The sequence below is a fragment of the Cryptomeria japonica genome, chromosome 3 (genome assembly GCF_030272615.1).
Source record: "Cryptomeria japonica chromosome 3, Sugi_1.0, whole genome shotgun sequence".
Lineage (NCBI taxonomy): Eukaryota > Viridiplantae > Streptophyta > Pinopsida > Cupressales > Cupressaceae > Cryptomeria > Cryptomeria japonica.
The window spans coordinates 587187323-587206860 of record NC_081407.1 but is presented as its reverse complement, the minus strand read 5'-3'; positions in this window follow the sequence as shown (position 1 = coordinate 587206860).

Here is a 19538-nt window from a genome sequence, read left to right as displayed (position 1 = left end):
ATCATGGGTTTAGAACATTCAAATGTTTTTGAACCATGGATGTACCAGTTTATTGTACTCATTAGACAATCCCAACACATCTTCTGGGGTGAAATCATTAGTGATACTTTGTGTGAGTAGCTTGCCAAAGTCGCCACCACTTTGACGTTCTACGTGAACTCATACTTAGTGTACATAGTGACATCACTCAGACACTTCCCTAGTCTCTCTACCAAGGGTGATTGCTCTCTTGTGCTAGTGCTGGATTACTATGATCATCTGCCTTTGAGACCTAGCAGATTGCATTATAGAAGATTGCATTATAGAAGACATTGAAGAATAAAAGAGTGTCAGATGCTACATGGGAGAAAGTAAATATGTATGGGTGTTGTTTCCTTCAATTTCCAACATTTACTTACTTGAGAGTTGGATGCTATAGTGGACAACCATACATGCTTCCAAGATATCCAACTGAAAAAATCATTCTTATGGAATTGGGTAGACAACTCATGGTAGTTCATGCACAACAATCAGTTCGACATAAGGGTGGAATGGGAATATCCTCTAATAACCCATTGTAGATTGGTCGATATTCTTTCATGACATCCACGAAGGCCAGAGCAATGGAGATTGAGATGCAAGAGATTAAACTCAAGAGGTTCAAGGAAAGAGCTAATTTTGATTATAGGGGCATGAAAGAAAGGATTGAAAGAGCCTTCATCCATGTGCATTGCATAGAAGACATCTGGGTTGATCTTCACATAGAAGAGGAGATCCGTAGGATAGACTATTATAGGCTCACTCTTAAGCAGATTATTGATTTGAACCTTGCTAGTACTCCTAAAGGAATGGTTAATGATGGGAATGTACTCGATTCTGAGTATGTTGAGAAAAGAGTCGATGAAGCACCACTTCCATCGATTCAATGGTCACACAAGGAATGTATTTCAATTTTTGATAAATTTCAACCTATCTTAGCTAATCCTAATTCTTGGCTCAAAGCAATGACGTTAAGCTTATCAAAATCAAGATTGGAAAGGAAGACGATTCTACGGGGCCTATTGGATGCAAGTCTGGAATCAGAGTTGATAATAGGGGAAGATGATTCCTCTTCTTCCACAAGGATCAAATTGAGAGTTAGCAAAGCAATAGTAATTCCTCATGAAGAAGTGACAGTGAAAGGGAAAGAGAAACCAGAGCTCCATAGTCATGTCATTGATCCTGAAGATCCAGAAGAAGGGCAACAAGAAGAGGATGCCCCTAGGTCCACAACTTCAGAGTATCCACATGAAGTTGCTCCTCAAATCCCTTTGGATTTGCCTATATCCTTTTGAAATAGATGTGGATTCTTTTTCCACCATCCACATTGATCATGTTCCATTGAGAGTAAATGCAGAAAGTGTTGTTCCAATTTCAGCAGCAGAGCCGTCTCTTGATCACATGTAGGAGTATTTGCTGAATATTTTTGAGGATAATCCTACCCATGTCTCCTTGCCTAGGTTGTCATTATCGGAAATTAATACTTCTACTTCTAGTTTTGATAGATTCATGATGCAAGCATCACATCCTTCGGTGACTGAAAGGGATATAGTTGCAGTTCAAATAGATACTTTTCCCAGGGTGACCACTATAGTTCAAACATAAACTACTTCTTCCCCACCTCCAACTAATTCTAAGAAAAATTCCATGGCTTTACCTCCATGGCTAAGCTCTTTTACTCCTAAAAGAAAGAAGCAAGAGATTTCTCCTGACTTCTTTGATTTTTAGCAGCTCAAACAAACTAAACCCAAGGTTGCAAAAAGAGCTCAGACAATCTCAAGAGTGATAGTCGACAACAACAAGATGAAAATTTTAGAAATTGTTGAGCCAATGGTAAACAAGCCACATGAAGAGATGGAAGCTTTTGATTACAAGATTATCATAGGGGAGCTTGGTAAACAGATACATGCAGTTGTCATGCATGATACTAAATATTCAGTGACTTCATTGGTGCAATGATATGATGAACTCCTAACAAAGAAATCCAAGCTGGAGGAAAATAATTTGCAGCTTATCTCAGTCATTTAGAAGATCACCAAGTCTTCTGAAGAAGGGACCAATCCATAAGCTTCTTTCAATGCCAAAGAATCAGTTCAAGAAGTTGAAAGAGTTGCTCAAAAAGTGCAAGTAATAGATTCTTGGGTAACTCAAACTATTAATTCATGTGTTGGGGTTTTGGAGGAAGTTTTCCAGGTAGTAGTCAAGTTGGAAATGATCAAAGAAAAATTGAATCAGACTTCTGCAACTTTCAAACAAAATCTAGAGAAAGTTGAAAGTGACTTGAGAGTTTGGCATAGGATGCCCCAATAAAAGCTGAGTGTTCTATAGGAGAATGACATCCTTCCTACTAGAACTATGTATCTTGAATTTGGAGAGCTACTAGAGAACAAATCCCTTGTTATAAAAGCACTTATTGAAGAAATTGGTGATGCTTTGGGATTGCGCATGGAAGTGATGCAAGATATTATTTCTCGCCGTGAGAAGGTCTCTTGTCGAATTGTAAATCAAAATATGGAGTTGATGTCAAAAGAAGAGGTCCTTTCAGATTTGAGAAGGAATATTCGATAGGAATGGGAGGATGAACAATTTTCAACTGCATCAATTCAAGCTTTGATGAAATACCAAATCTTCTTGCAGGAAATCCAGTCCATTCTTGAGAAGCACAACCCTACAATTCTTGATTGTAGCAATGTTATTGTTAAAACACTGATTGTTGCAAAGAATACTCATGAACCAAATCTCGATGAGCTGCAAATGATCATCCATAAATTCGAAGGATATATGGGCAAGCATGCTTCCATATAAGTGTTTTCAACACTTAGTTTATATTTCAGAATTGTAATTTTGGAATTGCATTTTTTCTTTTGACAAGTTTACTTGTATAAACACTTTTGTAATTGCAAGTTGATCACTTGCACTTTAGTAATTACAAGTAAGCTAATTACAAGTCAATTTAGAATAGGACTTGTAATCTTGAATAAGTCATGGTGGTTGAGAGATTTTATCAAATTAGTTAGGATCCTCCCACCTTTTTCTCAATACCTCTCTCCTATAAATGCTTGAGGGGGTTTATTGTATATTTTATCTTTTGGAAAGCAAGCAAGTAAACTCTGCTAAATTTATAGCAAGAAAGACTATGCTTTTTATGTTTAAATTGAAGTTGAAAGAAATAGAAGAAGATTGCTCAAGGATTGAGACTTTGTGCTAAATATTTTGAGTTTGTGTTCAATATTATCTTTCTTGCTAGTGTTTCTTTAAGATCTTAATCAAATTTGATTTGCAGACTTTGTGTTGCAAGTATTGGAGATTAATATCCATTAGAGTAGATATTTTGTTGAGAGAAGTTGTAGGACTTTTTGCTTACACTTGTTCTTGAAAGAAATTAGAAGTAGATTTTGTGATAAGGAATAACTATGAGACTTTGAGCTCACACTAGTTCTTACTATTTTATGTAGAGAAGAATAAGATATTTCAGACTTTGTGTTGACATACTTTGTTCTTGTTATCATTAATATATAAAAAGGTAGATAGGATTTCATATATTCAAGACTTTGAGCTTGATATTGCTATCCCGTCCCAAAGGAAGTTACAGAAGTCTTTGTGCTTTCAGGTTTTCATTTCCTTTCTCTCACTTTGTTTTATAAGTTGTTGCTATTGTTATTTTCAATTGCTATCACTTTTCTGTGAAGAGAAAAGGATATAGTTTTTCTTGAAAGAAGAAGAAAGACTATTGTCTCATCCATTTTTAGTTTAATAATAGTTTATAGATAGGGGAGCCTTCCCATAATTAGGAGAGTATCATACTCACACACTGTGGCTGAAACCACAAGTTTGTACATCCCCCAGGTGTACAAAATTTTCAACCAACATGACTCCATTTGGTCTCACAGGTTTGAGTGTGTCTTATCCCAAGGGCAAGTTGTTGGAGATGGCATGAGTTTTCTTCACTCACTATAGGCTTAGTTGTTCACCTTGTTAGTTGTGTCGTGGCACAAGTTGGTGGTTAGAGTATTGTGTCAATGTTGACACTTTTCGTCGGGTTGCTTGAGGTGATGTGAGTGTGCGTTTACTATTTAATTAATAGTTGGATTAATGTAATTTATTAATGTTAAAATTAATTTATTATATAGCATGACTATTTATTTATTTTGTTTATGTAGTGATTAATTGAGTATTTGATATTTATCTATTGTTGAGATTTTGTATTTATTTTAATTGGGATTAATTTAATTGATTTAATGTTTAATTGACTTGTATTAATTATTAATTATTTAATGTTTATGTTTTATTGTTAATATGATTTTACTATTTATTTATTAGCTTCTATTTATATAAGCATTTTGTTTATTTATTTGTTATTGGGATTTGATTTATTATTATTATCCCATTCATATTTATTTACTATTTTAATATTAATTACATAATCAGATATAATATAAAGTTTACCTACCCTCTCTCCTGATTGGTTGAGATTATAGAGGCAAGTAAATAATACTAAAATAATATTTACCTCTATATTGTACAAGGTAGGTATGATATATAGTTTTATCGAATTTTCTGATTGGCCGATGGATTTCTATAGTTTGCAGTTTGATAAAAATTTATAGAGTTTTATGTGTATGCGTACGAGTTAGCTTCCAACGGATTTTGATCTGCATTTTTGGATTTCAAATTCATTGGATCTTGGATTGAAGATTGTTTATTGGATTGAATCTCTTCATCGAATCATCTTTTGTTTGGATTGCAATTTCCAGGTTGGAGCTTTAAACTCTATTTTTTGCATTTTTCTTTGGAAAAGATTGCTTGCACTGTGAATGTTGAAAGATTGTTTGGGGAATGGAATCTTATGTTAAATGATTTCAATCTGATTTTGGGAAATAATTTATGATTATTTAAATATGTATTATGAATTTAGTGATAATTTGAAAATGGTGTTTGTCAGGGAATGTCTTCTCTGCATTTTTCCATTTAATTTATGTTTTCTCTTTCATGTGATCTTGTCTAAGTTTAAATGAGGCTTCGGATTGTTATTTGTTTCAACTTATAAGTTTTCTGCATCTCCTTAAGATTATGTGTTCTTTTGTAAATCAGTGTGAATGTGGCATTGTCAGAAGTTGTTTCTAGGTGTTCTGTGAACTTGATTTTTGACATAGCCTATCCTGTGGATGAATTGTTTACTATTTGGGCATTACAATGCCTTAAGATCATTTTCTTGAACCTATCTTTGTATTTTTGTATCTCCTTAAGTTGTTGTGTAAGTTTTAGTGAAGCCCTATGCACTTCTGGGTGTGATTGCGACATGATTTTGATGTTGGATTCTATTGTATGTCCATAATATTTCATTTGAGTGTTTTATTGATGCTATATCATCCTATTTCACCTTCTGGGAATGTCTTTTGGTTGAATTGAGATTCCTTTTGCAATTCCGGCAAGTTTCATCATCAAATTTTCTTGTTTTTCTTAATTTATGCATTCTGGACCCAAAACGCCATTCTGTGGCACTAGAAAGCTAGTCTTAAGACCCAAAATGATAAAGAATGTTCTGAGATAGCTAATCTGGCTCTTGAGAGTGTTGGACTGCTCTAGGGGTGCAAAATTTGATAGTTTTTCTTGGTATGAGAGGTTTTTAGATTTTTTTGCTTTTTCCAGAGGCATTTTGTGATTGCATTGAGTTTCTCAGAGTTGTATATGATGTAATCATGACCTTTGCATGATGATTTTGTGCTCCGATAAGAGGATTTGTGCCTTACCATTGAGGTTATTGTTCTTATGCTGATATGCTCTAGCGAGAGGAAGAAATCCTTGCTGTTGAGGAATGTTTATGAGATCTGTAGTGGGACGTTATTGCCTCACTGTCGAGGATTGAAATTGGTTTTGGATTAGTCCTTGATCTCATGTTTATGCTTTGGTTCTTTATTGCACTTTTTTGGTGGAGGCTCTTGCTTGGTCTTTAAGCGTATGTTTCATCTTATTCTTCAAATTATATCAATGATGTTATGACTGTGTTTATGTCCTTTGTGAGCCTTCATGATGTTGTTGTGATACCCTAAGGTTATGGTCCATGGCTGGGAGAGTGGACTCTTTCATGTGTAGGACCTAGGTCATGAGAAATAGATCTCTAGGAGGGGGTCTAGACCTATGGAACCACATGAAGAGTTAATGATTAATTGCAAGTGATAACCATAATAATTAATTAGTGTGTTTGGGTAAATAAGATTCACTTAATAAAGATAATGAAAGTGATTTTGTGCCCCAATGAATATCAGGGAGGAGGTTCTGGGATCTATAATTGGGAAGACTATTGATGCGGTGTACCGATCTCCCTTGTTTGGCTCCAAGGTGGAGACGGGTTCCACATGAGGATAGCATGGGATGACATTCTTGCCTACATGTGTCCATTATCCTTATGCCTTGATTTGTTGTTCATGCCTCTGGGAGATTATTTTTTTGATTCAACCCTGTCATGTGATTTGATTCTTTGTTCTTGATTGATATCTTGTGGTTGTCATGTTGAGTCCCTTGGTTGTTAGGTTTCATCCTAGGTCTTGAGTGTGAGTTGGAACCCCATGTCATCTCCTAGCACATGGGGTGGTTCCTATTTGGTTCCACATGGTTAGATGGTTTGATGTCTTCTTCCATTGGGATGTTCTTTGTTGGATTCTATGGTTGTTCATTATGCGAATGATTGAGCAACTGGTTTCTATGTATTGCGATTGTTGATGTGTGGATAGAATGGTTCTGTCATGATGTGTGGATAGGATGCTTGCTCTAATATTTGTGTGGTAGCTACATGGAACAATATTTATGAAGGAACATGGTCTCACATTTATAGCAACAGGGTAACATGGACAAAAGGATGAACAACAAGGCAAAAGGAATTCAAAGATTTGTTGTGGCCTTGGTCACTACTGTCCCTGCTCATTAAGGAGTTTATAGACTAATCCTGATCCATTAATAAAGACTATTAGTTGTCATGAAGGATGTTAGAGATGATTTAGGGAAAATTGACAAATGTTCAAAGAAGGACAAGAGTCTTGATTATCTTAGCTTTCCTAGATTTTATGAGTTTTAAATAAAGCTTCCACCTAGATAGTGGGGAGTGGAGCAAATGTTATGGGATTTTTTGTTAAGGATGAATGTTATATATCCTTTACGTATTCCTATGTTAGTTAGTTCTTGATCTTGTACTGAGTAATGTTATGTTGTCTAGTTGATTTTTGAATAAAGAAAGTATCTATTTTCTAAGTCAATATAGCATTCTGATATGGTTGTCGGCTTAATCAATTAATTTCTGTTGTAGTTCTCATCTCGGGAGACTCATCCAAGGGGGCCCACTTGGTGTCAATTCTATATGGTTGTCTTTTATGCACTTTATTCTTCAAGTTACTTAATTATGTTTCATTCGCTTGCTCGTTGTATGTTCCTACAACCATAGTCTGCAACCCTGTGACTATTCTTGCAGCCATGGTGGGGCAGAATAGTTATTTCTGTACAAGTTGAAGAATTAGTATTTTGTCAATAGAAATTAATACTATCTTTAGAATTGTGATTTCAAGCAATTTCCTTTTCTATAAATAACTGTTTAATTACTTTCAATTGCCTAAAAGTAGGATAGACTTGTTCCTGGATATTCTTAGTGCATATACTTTGCAGTCCCATTTCAAGTTACACATTCTTGGATTGATAGATAAATGAGTTAGAAGAATGGAATTCAAATAACTGCTCAATGGAAACTTGTGTCTCTAGCTTGAGTACCTAGCTATGTGTGATAACCATTATTTTGCACCCACATTTTTGGCACCGTTTCTAGGGATGGGGACAAACTGAGAATTTATGGGAACAATAGGATTTCATTTGTCAAAACAATATATTAGCAACATTTTATCCTCGGGGTTAGTGCAAGAAGATGAGTTCACTTTTTGGCCAAAAAGTGGAAGTGTTTTCCCTGATTTTTCAGGTTTTGTCTCATTTGAGCTTAAATTTAGAAACACTTGGAGATTGAATCTTGGAAAAAGTCAGTAATATAAAAGATACCCCTCCGAGTCTACTTTCCAAATATGTAATTTATTTTAACACCCACATAATAAAAATAAACTTTTAAAATGGAGTTCTAAAAACTATGTTTAAAAAATGTTTGTTTTAGGACCATACCATGCATGTGTATGACCCATATTTTTTGACACAATTAAAATTATTTTCTCAAACCGTTTTGGGAAATGGTTTGTAACACACTGAAGATTGATGAGCATATTTTTTTGTATTTTTTTTAAAATATATTTTTTAAATTAATTTTATAATGACCGTAATTATCTTTTTAAAAATTTGACATGTACGACCCACATAATTTGACGTAAACTTTAACATTTTTTTTTTAAAATAGAATTTTTTTTTGTGTAGATTGATTACATATATATATTTTTTCAAAATTCATTAAAATAAAAAAGTTATTAAATTACCAAAATTAGTTAATATTACAAGTTTATGGATCCGATTTAGTATAAATTAAATGAAAAATAGTTAAAATAATCATTTTAAAAATAAATTTACTTATTTAGAATCTAGATAGTATAATCTAAAATGGGTTTTAATTTTGTATAAAAATTCTCTAATTAGAGGCACGTAAACTATTGCAAAAGTTTATGTTTGTGCTTTCGTTCATGGAGATTTGAATTTGCAGGTCCATGTCTCAGGTGTGGCCATCCCAGGCATATCTCGGACCTAATCCTGAGGCAAGTGGTGGGTTGTGGAATCAACTTCCACAGAATGGGCCCCCATTTTCGAAACAGGGGCCCGTTCCTAAAATTACTGTTACTGTCCAAAAATAACAAAATGTGCCAAAAAAAAATGGGTAAAATCGGATTTAAAAACGGGGGCCCGTTTTTTAAAATGGGACCCCGTTTCATTTTCAAGTAGGCCCCCATTTGAGAAAAAAATAGGGGCCCATTTAGTTTCACCTCAGGGCCCCGTTACTTTTTACCTCGGGGGCTCGAAGCAAAAATGAGCCCCCATTTTTTTAAAACCGGCCCCTGTTTCTAAGAGCACGTTTTCCAATGCATAGACTTCCTCCAATTTGTGACCCATTACCTTGCACTTACCCCTCGGTGTAGTATAAGTTATTTATTTTATTGATGCAATATAAATGTTAATCTTTCAAAATATGTATGCATAGAAGAAGAAGAGATCCCCTCGGGGGATTCCTTCCTAATCTGGATTACTCTGACGAAGATCCACCTAAAAATACTATTGAGCTAGAGCTTGACTATTCTATACAACTCTTTACAGACCTAGATAATAACAACCTAGACAACTTCATTCCTCCACTAGAACCAACACCTGAAGAAGATCCAACTGTTGCATTAGTCATTTACCAAGGCAATATGACTAGTAGGGGTGGTGGTGGAAATAAAACACCTCCACCGCCTGATCTAACCTTCAAGTTTCCCATTCCTCCACAAGGAGCCAATGCCAATATGAAAAACATCCCTCCTTCTGCTCTTCTTCACTTTTATGGCATTGTTATAGATGATCCAGATACCTTTCTTTTTGAATTTGATGTCTTATGCAAAAGCTATGATTACACTATAGATGGACACCACCTCAAGTTGTTTCCATCCATGTTGAAGGATTATACTCTCCGTTGGTTCATGTATTTAGGAGAAGATTATGTCATTGACTAGGACAACATGAAAGAAAAATTCTTTAAGAAATACAAGAATTATTGTAGGGGAAGTGATATGAGGGGAGATTACATTTTCAGGATGCAACAAAAAGATGAAGAGTCCCTAGAAGATTATGTAGGAAGGTTCCTCTTTAGTTTGAGGAAGTCTTCTTAAGGGGAGTTAATGAAGAGTGTATAGATTCTCTTAACCTCATGGTTGGAGGTGATATTACTCAAGCTACATGGAGTGACATACAACTACTCTGCTAGAATTATTCAAGAGCTGCATTAAGGAAACCTAGAGGATCCAAGTACATATCATCAGGAAGCAAACCTAAATCTGGGATCTCAAGAATGGAGTTGACCAATCTACTCAAAGATTTTCAGTAGGATATCATTGACAATAGGGCCATACAAATTAACACTCTTCAAGATAAACAAAAACAAGAAGTTGCAGAAGCAATGCTGTCTAAATTTTGTCCACATTGCCAACAAAAGAAAAATGAGCGCATATGTAAAAATTGGCCAATATTTACAACAAAATATATCAACCAAACTTTCATCAAACTGAGGATGATGAAGGACAAATTTTCTTTGTGGCACAAAGGAAGCCATGGGTTCCAAGAAAAGGTATGCCACCCGATCCTTTATCTTTTAATGGTCCATATTCATATGCATCTAATAATCAATGGCAAAACCAATATCCTCCTAATATTGGCAATTATGGGAACCCACAATGGAACTACCAACCTAATTCTTGGTTTGGACCTAAAGCTCAATGGTAGCCACCTCAAGACAACTAGCATACTCATCAATCTAGTTGGCCCCAACAACAGCCTTGGAGAGGACAATAATGGCCTAATCAGGTTAATCCACCTCCCACCACCCAACCATCTATTATGCCACCTGTAAATGTTTCATCAAGACCTACTCAACTTCCTACATAGTCTACACATAATCCTAAAAATAAACCACAACAACAACTTGTGTATTCAATAGAGTTTAACCAATATCCCGCCTACTCAGTTAATATCAATGATGTTCATCTAAGGTCAAGAAAAACTTTGCAATCACCAACTAATCTAGTAATCACAAAGTTAACCAATGAGGAGGAAGAAATAGTTGAACCTACCCCAACCTTTTCACCTAATGAACCTAAGAATCTAGACCCTCCATTCCCTCAAAGATTGGCTCAACCAAAATCTGTTCCTGAGCCAACATTTGCTTTCTTGGATCAACTTAAGCAAATCTCCATAAAAATTCCTCTTTTCCAGGCCATTAAGGATATACCTATATATAAAAAATCTATTAGGGAAGCTTGTTTAAAGAAACCTAAACTAAAGAAAATGGACCCTACAATAGTTTATGTCATGGGTAAACTAGCTGACATTATGTTGGGAAAAGTGATCATGCCTAAGTACTCAGACCCTGGTAGCCCAATTGATGCAATTATGATAAATGGAGTCATGATTCAAAATGCTCTCATAGACCTAAGAGATGCTATTAATGTAATGACCAAGGAGATTATGCAAAATATAAATTTGGCCCATATAAGACCTACTCATATAGTCCTCCAACTAGCTGATAGTTCTACAATTAAACCGAATGGTATGATAGAAGACGTAGTAACTCTTGAGTCTTGGGAGTATCCTAATGATTTTATGATTCTATCTCCTAAGACTACTTTGGGAGGATATCTAGTTATCTTGGGAAGTCCTTGGTTGACTACTGCGGATGCTTATATTGTTTGTAGATCTAGGAACATGACTATTTCAAATGGAGATAGTACAAAAAAACTGACACTCTTTCCACCTGCTCAACCTCAAGAAGAATCATAAAACTTCATCTGGCTTGATTTTAGAGATAAATCTAAAGAAGATGCCAAATCTGTGGTAAAAATTATGATGCTTGATAGAGGCCCTCTTCTCCACCTCTATGATGAAGATCAACTCTTGACACAAGTGTTGAACAATACATGTACACAAGGAGCTCCAATAGAAGATACTATTGGTAATTCTTAATGCTCTTTAAAATAGCTATTACAAACATCTGATTTGCTTACTCCAACATTTATTCACACTTTGTTACCTCATGAAGTGAAGCTACCCAGTGTGAATGAAGATTAAATGAGAGAAATGACCAAACAAATTGAATTTGTAACTAGAAGGCAACTCATTATTAATAATCAACTTTCAACACAACAGGAACAATCATTGAGAGAATTGTTGCAGGAAAAGAAATATGCATTTTCTTAGGACTACACTAATATGGTGGGCTTAGATCCTAAGTGATGTACTTTCAAGAGAGCACTAAACCAATCAGATAGCCTCAGAGAAGGGTTAATCCAACCCTTAGAGAAATTGTCAAGACATAATTACAAAATCTATTGGATGCCAGATTCATCTACCCCATCTTAGATAGTCAATGGGTCTCACCATTGGTAATTGTTCCAAAAAAGAATGGAAAATGGAGAGTATGTGTAGATTATAGAGAATTGAACAAAGATACCAAAAAGGATCACTTTCCACTACCTTTCATTGATCAGGTACTCAACTCTCTGGCAAGTAAGAAATATTTCTCATTTCTTGATGGGTTTAGTGGTTATAATCAGATTCAAATTGCACCTAAGGACCAAGACAAGACAAATTTAACTTGTCCCTGGGGAACCTATGTTGGCAATTTGGAGGAATTAATTATGTGTTGCATTGATGCTTGTCATTGATGTCAACACTAGCTGCTTTGGTTGTTTACTAGTATCCGATTGGTCTCAGTAGGATGATTGGTTTCTAGTTGATATGATCATGTTGATCCGGTATGCTTTGGTCTGTGGAATTGGTTTGGATTTGTTATTCATGTGTTTTTGATCAATATCACATTTAGTTGGTTCGGGATATGATGATCCAAAAGCTATCACTTGTTCTAGTAAGCCTTTTGGTTACCGGTGAGGGTTTCACCGATAGAACTTTGTTGAAGATCTTCTGATATTATGCATAAGTGGTTTTGGTGCGGCTTCTAGAATAGATTTAGGATGCTGAAGGTTATCTTGTTCGTGTTTTGGTTGATCTTTTGTGTTGTAGTTAGCACCCGACCTATTCTATTCTGGGTTATGCTCTGTAGGTTATGGATCAAATTCTGTAATGTGTTGGAGGATGTTCATGATGCATTACTAGTGGGATTTAAGGATTTCTTTACATTTTTTTCGGCCTAAGATGACTTGGTTGATCAATAGATTGCATGTTTAAGTTATGAATTTATTGTATTATCTTTTAGATGGCCAACCTAATTGTTTAGGTCCCGGGACGGTATAAATATGATGTAAGATCTCTTTGTAGATCATATGAGTTCATGTATGGTATGCAAGAGAATAATGTAATAATCATTCATGCAGAGGATTTGTTTGATCATAGGTGATTGAGTTGGATATGTGGAAGAGGTTTAAGGCCTTCGGTATTGAGCTTAATTTGAACTATACTCAGGAATGGGAGATGCTATACTTGCAGTTCAATCTTCATTCCGGATCATTGTGCAATGTTTTCTGTAGCCAGTGAGACTCCTTTTGTGATGAGTAGTGTGCTCTAGGCTGTTGGCCTTCCTGCATCTGGAGGCCCCTTATTGTAATATTTATTCATCTGATCAGTGGATAGATATTGTGGGTCTCCAATCCCACCGTGGTTTTTCCTCTTTCAATTTTTCCATGTATAAATATGTGGTGTTACGGTATTTATCTTTGTGGTTGCATAGTTGCTTATTGTTATATGCTTTTATGTTTACCAGTTGCTGAGTTGTTGTATTAATAAGGTTAAAATTCTCCATTCCAGTAGAACAATGATTCACCCCCCCTCTCAGTGTTCTTGGATCCCAACAATTGGTATCAGAGCCTGGTGCCTCGGTGGAAGTAACAACTTGAGGAAGATCCTGTATCCGATATCTATGGAGATAAGTTTAAGGAAGGAACTTCAAGTAGCACTTGAAGACTATGATGTTGAAAGATTGAGGAACATGAAGATGTAAGATGATTTGAGATCTATGAAGGAATTCATTTTTACTCTGCAAGATAGGTTGTCATCTACCCAAGCTAAAATGAAGGAACTTTTACAAAATCAGGCTGATGGAGAGAAGGATTCCCTTAAGGAACAATGTCAAAATATGAGTTAGGAGAATATTATCATAAAGAATGAAATGAAAGCCCTAACTATGAGGATGTCAAAGTATTTGAATACCGGAAGAAGAATGAAGCAAATCTTGCTATATCTCTAAAAGATAGATCTGAGGAATGCATCAGGTTGGTTCATGAAAATGATGTGTTGAGAATTGAATTGGTGCAATCACAAAACAATGAGCAGGAATTGGAAAGAGTGGTAACAATCCTAAGAGATGATTTGATGATTGCAAATGAATACAAAGATAAGTTTAAGGTTAGTTCTGCTAATCTTGATGAATTATTGAAGGATCAAATGGACACTAGAGACACTAGAGGTCTTGGATTTGAGCATGGCGAAAGCTAGGGTACTGCAAATGAAGATCAGAAGGTCAACCAAAATCAGAGGTCATGGGTAAGGAAACTCAATGCTTATAAATTCAATGGTAGATGCTTTGTTTGAAATATATTTGGTCATATGGCTAGGTATTGTAGAAATAGAGCAAATCAGAATAATAATGCAGTTCCCGATCAATGTTCAAATTGTAAGAAGTATGGTCATAGGACAAAAGATTGTAGAATGAATGTGAAATTTCATGCATGTGGAAAGTTTGGACATATGGCTAATCAATGCAGGTCAAGGAATGGTCAAGGTTACAATAAGGCGATTCAGAAGAACAATGCCACTTTTTATGCATGCAATGAAGTAGGACATATTGCTAAATTTTGTGGAAGCAAGAACCCATCGACAGGAAGTGATAAATCTAATGAGAAGGGAAAGCAGAAGGTTTATGGCACTCAAAAGGAGCATGAGAAGAAGTGGGTTATGAATTCTGGGGCTCAATCGACAGAATCAATTTCCCTAGATGTTCATTGGTTGAAGGATATACCCCAGTTACTCAACCGATAGAGCATAATGTTCCTGCACTGGTAGGAAACTCATCCGGTAACTAAGGAATTCACCTTAGGGGGAGGCAAATTAATGACAGATCTTGCATTGCCCCTAGTAGTGGTCTGAAAACCTGTTTCATATAATTGGAGGTTAACCGACAAAGATTTGTTGGATCTTGGATCTAGTTTAGTTTATTGGTAAGTCACTTTATGAGATATGGTTTGGTCATACATCTACAGTTAAGTATTTCAGAATATTTGGTAGTGAATTGGAAGTTTGATCCTAGATGCGACGAGGGAATATTTCTTGTTATTCTAATGAAAGCAAAGCATATAGATGTTATAACAAAAGATTGCAGAGAATTATGGAGAGCACTTATGTCAAGGTGGATAAGCTGAATAGAAGTTAAATTAGAATTTATGAGAAAGAACCAGAAGTGGAAATGATATAACTGAACCAATAACACCTTTACGAGAACAAAATGCAAAACCAGTTACTTCAATAGTATCAAAAAATTCAACAATAACTGAAGATCAGGGAAGAGCAACAAAGAATCATAAGATTCCTAGGTATGTAAGGTTGAAACATTCAGAAGATCAGTTAATTGGACAAGAATAAGGTTGGTAGCTGATGAGGTATGCTTAATTTCTTTAATTGTATAGACATTAGTTATTGAAGCTTGTAAGGATGAATGTTGGATGAAAGCTATGGAAGAGAAATTGGATCAGTTAGAAAAGGACAACACATGGACTTGGATGTTATTGGAACTAGGTTTGATTGGTTTGCAATGGATATTCTCAAAAGGAAATAATTGATTATGTTGAATCCTTGCTCTGATTGCTAGGATTTTTAGATATTTTCAGGGATTTTCTGGTATGGTTTTTGTTTTATGATGACTTTACACTATGAGAATGTTCAAATGCGGATTGGAATAGAGATATAGGTAATTAAATAGGCTCATATAGTGAAGCTTTCTTTCTTGGAAAGAATATTGTTTCATGGATCGGTAGAAACAATCATGTACCTCCTTATCTATTGCTAAAGTTGAGTATGTTGTTGCTGCTACTAACTATACCCAAGTTCTATGGATGAAGCATATGTTGAAGGATATAAAGATGGATTATAATCTATTGATAGTTATTCATTTTAATAACTTTTCTGCTATTGACATATCAAAGAATCCAAGATTTATATCAAGTATAATTTTATGAAGGAGTAGGTGGAAGCAAATGAAGTCAGATTGGTTTGAGGAATCATTTGAGCATTTGAGAGACAGGTTGAGGTTTTTTGCCCCTCCGGTAGAGACTTGAGTGATTCTATTTGGTATCAATCTGGTATGCATTATCTGAGCTATTATTCATTCTGGATTGATGTGGTGATGCTACTACTCTGGGGGAGTATCTAGTCTTGTGATTCGAGATTTATGATTTTGCCTTGATATTTATGTCAGATTTCTGGCATTGATGTCAAAGGGGGAGAGATATTCATGTGAAAAACTTAAGGAGTTATATACATTAAGGGGAGAGATATTTATGTGAAATATAGGGCTTAACAGAGATATCAGTCTAAAGGGGAGATCATTGGCACAAGGAGGAGAAACAAAATTTCAGATTGGTTGTATCCCAACATATTCATTTGGGGGAGTTTGGTTCCGAACCAAATTCTCTTTCAAAACCTCATTGTCATATCATGTTGTGGGAGATTGTTGGTTGTCTTCCATTGGGGGAGATTTGTTTGCCATTTCTTGGCACTTGGATGTTTTTCACATATAGTGTTGCCATCAATGCCAAAGGGGGAGATTGTTGGCAATTTGGAGGAATTGATTATGTGTTGTATTGATGTTTGCCATTGATGTCAACAATAGCTTCTTTGGTTGTTTACCGATATCCGATTGGTCTCGATAAGATGATTGGTTTCTGGTTGATACAATCTTGTTGATCTAGTATGCTCTGGTATGCTTTGGTCTATGGAATTGGTTTGGATTAGTTATGCATGTGTTCCTGATATGTATCACATTTAGTTGGTCTGGGATTTGATGATCCAAAATCTACTTGTTCTAGTAAGCCTTTTGGTTACTGGTGAGGGTTTCACCGATAGAGTTTTGTTGAAGATCTTATGATATTATGCATAAGTGGTGTTGATGCAGCTTCTAGAAGGGATTCAGGATGCTGATGGTTATCTTGTTTCCAGTTGATCGGTGGTGTTGCATTTAGTACTGGACCTATTCAATTCTAGGTTATATTATGTAGGTTATGGACCGGTTTTTGTAACATGTTGGAGGATGTTCTTGATGCGTTACCAACGGGATTTAGGGATTGGTTTATATTGTTTTTGGCCTAAGCCAACTTGGTTGATCATTAGATTGTGGGTTTAAGTTATGAATTTATTGTATTATCTTTTAGGTGGATGACCTAATTGTTTAGATTCTCGGTTGGTATAAATATTATGTAATATCTCTTTGTAGATCATATGAGTTCATGTATGGTATGCAAGTGAATACTATAATAATCATTCATGTAGAGGATTTGGTCGATCATAGGTGAACAAGTTGGATTTGTGGAAGAGGTTTAAGGCCTCTGGTATTGAGTTTAACTAGAACTATACTAAGGCATGGGAGATGCTATACTTACAATTCAATTTTCATTCTGGATTGTTGTCTGATGTTTTCTATAGTCAATGAGACTCTTTTTGTGATGAGCAATGTGCTCTAGGTTTTTGGCCTTCCTGCATGTGCAGGCCCCTTATTGTAATATTTATTCATCTAATCAGTGCATAGATATTGTGGGTCTCCAATCCCACTGTGGTTTTTCCTCTTTGAGGTTTTACATGTATAAATCTGTGGTGTTATGGTGTTTATCTTTTTGGTTGCATTGTTGCCTATTGTTATATGCTTTTATGTTTACCAGTTGTTGAGTTGGTGTATTATTATCCATTCTGGTAGAACACTGATTCAACCCCCCACCCCCCCTCCCCCTCTCAATGTTCTTGGATGCCAACAACCTATGCTTACTCTGTCCTCCCATTCAGGTTATGTAATGCTCCAACAACATTTCAAAGAGTGGTTCTAAATATTTTTGCAGACATCTCACATAATTTTATGGAGATTTATATGGATGATTTCACCATATATGGTAATGAGTTTCAAGAAGCACCTGATAATCTAACCAAGGTTCTATAGAGATGCCAAGATCATAATCTATCCCTCAATAGTGAGAAATAATTTCTTATGATGCAAGAAGGAGTACTCTTGGGACATTACATTTCAGCCAAAAGAATTCAAGTGGACTCAGCTAAAATTGAGGTAATCCAAAATCTTCCAGTTCCTACCAAGCAAAAAAATGTACATAGTTTCTTAGGGCATGCTGGTTACTATAGGAGATTTATCAAAAAAATTAGTACCATTGGAAGTCCTTTGTATGGACTTTTGTTAAAAGATGTAGACTTTCAATGGACACCATTGTGTGATAAAGCATTTCAAGAACTCAAAATAGTTCTCACACAAGCACCAATCCTACAAGGACCTAAATGGACTGCCTTTCTATATATACAAAAATTTGCAGGGAGCTTAACTCAATTACACTGTAATAGAAAATGAGATGTTAGTAGTCATATATGCTCTCAATAAGTTCAAACATTACATTACATGATACCAAGTCTTTGTTTATACTGATCATACATCAATAAGATACCTTATGAACAAACTAGTTGTTTTAGGAAGTCTAGCAAGATGGATCCTCTTGATGCAAGAGTTTGATATTACCATCATTGATAAGCTAGGAAAGGCAAATATTGTTGCTGATTTCTTATCCATACTCACACACCATCCTGATGAGCCTAGAGTAGATGACTCTTTTACGGATGAGCATTTGTTTGCTATCATAGTGCACATACCATGGTATGCCAATATAGCTAATTATTTAATTATAGGTAAGGTGCCTAACTTATTCTCCCCAAAGGATAAGAGCATTATGACTAAAAAGAGCTTTCCATACATATGCGTAAATGGATGTTTGTTCTATACTGGACCAAACAATGTTATGAGAATATGCATTAGAGAAGATAAAACATTTGACTTCCTCCATGGATGCCATGATAAACCTTGTGGTGGTCATTTTGCAGCCAAAAGAACATCAATCAAGATACTTAACGTGGGGTATTATTGGCCTACCCTACATAAGGATGCAACTAACTATACTAAGAAATGTGATAGATTCCAGAGGATGGGACACCCAAAAAAGTCAGATGAGATGCCCCTAAATCATTAGGTAGTAATACCCCAAATTTTTAAATGGGGTATGGACTTCATTGGTCCAATTGATCCTCCATCTAATAGAAAGTCCTACATCATAGGTCATACCGACTACCTAACCAAATAGGTTGAATTCAAAGCAATGAAACATGTCAGAGACAACAAAGTTGTAGAGTTCCTATATGAGGATATATTTACCAGATATGGGGTACCTAGAGAACTTGTCATAGATCAAGGTGCACAATTCACATCTAACCTGATCGCTGCTATGATAGAAGAGTATAATATCAGACATAAAAATTCTACACCCTATTATCCTTAAGCCAATGGTCAAGTTGAAGTGACTAATAGAGAAATTGAGGCCATCTTCATAAAAAATAGTTGCATTACATAAGAGAGTTTGGGCAAATAGCCTTCCGAAAGTAGTTTGGGCCTACCAGAAATCCTAGAAAACAACAATAGGGTTTACACCCTTTGAGATGGTTTATGGTAAACATGTTATAATGCCCATTAAATTTGAGCATAAAACCCTGCGTACAACAGTAGAATAGGGTATGCATTTTTCAGAGGCACAACAAGAAAG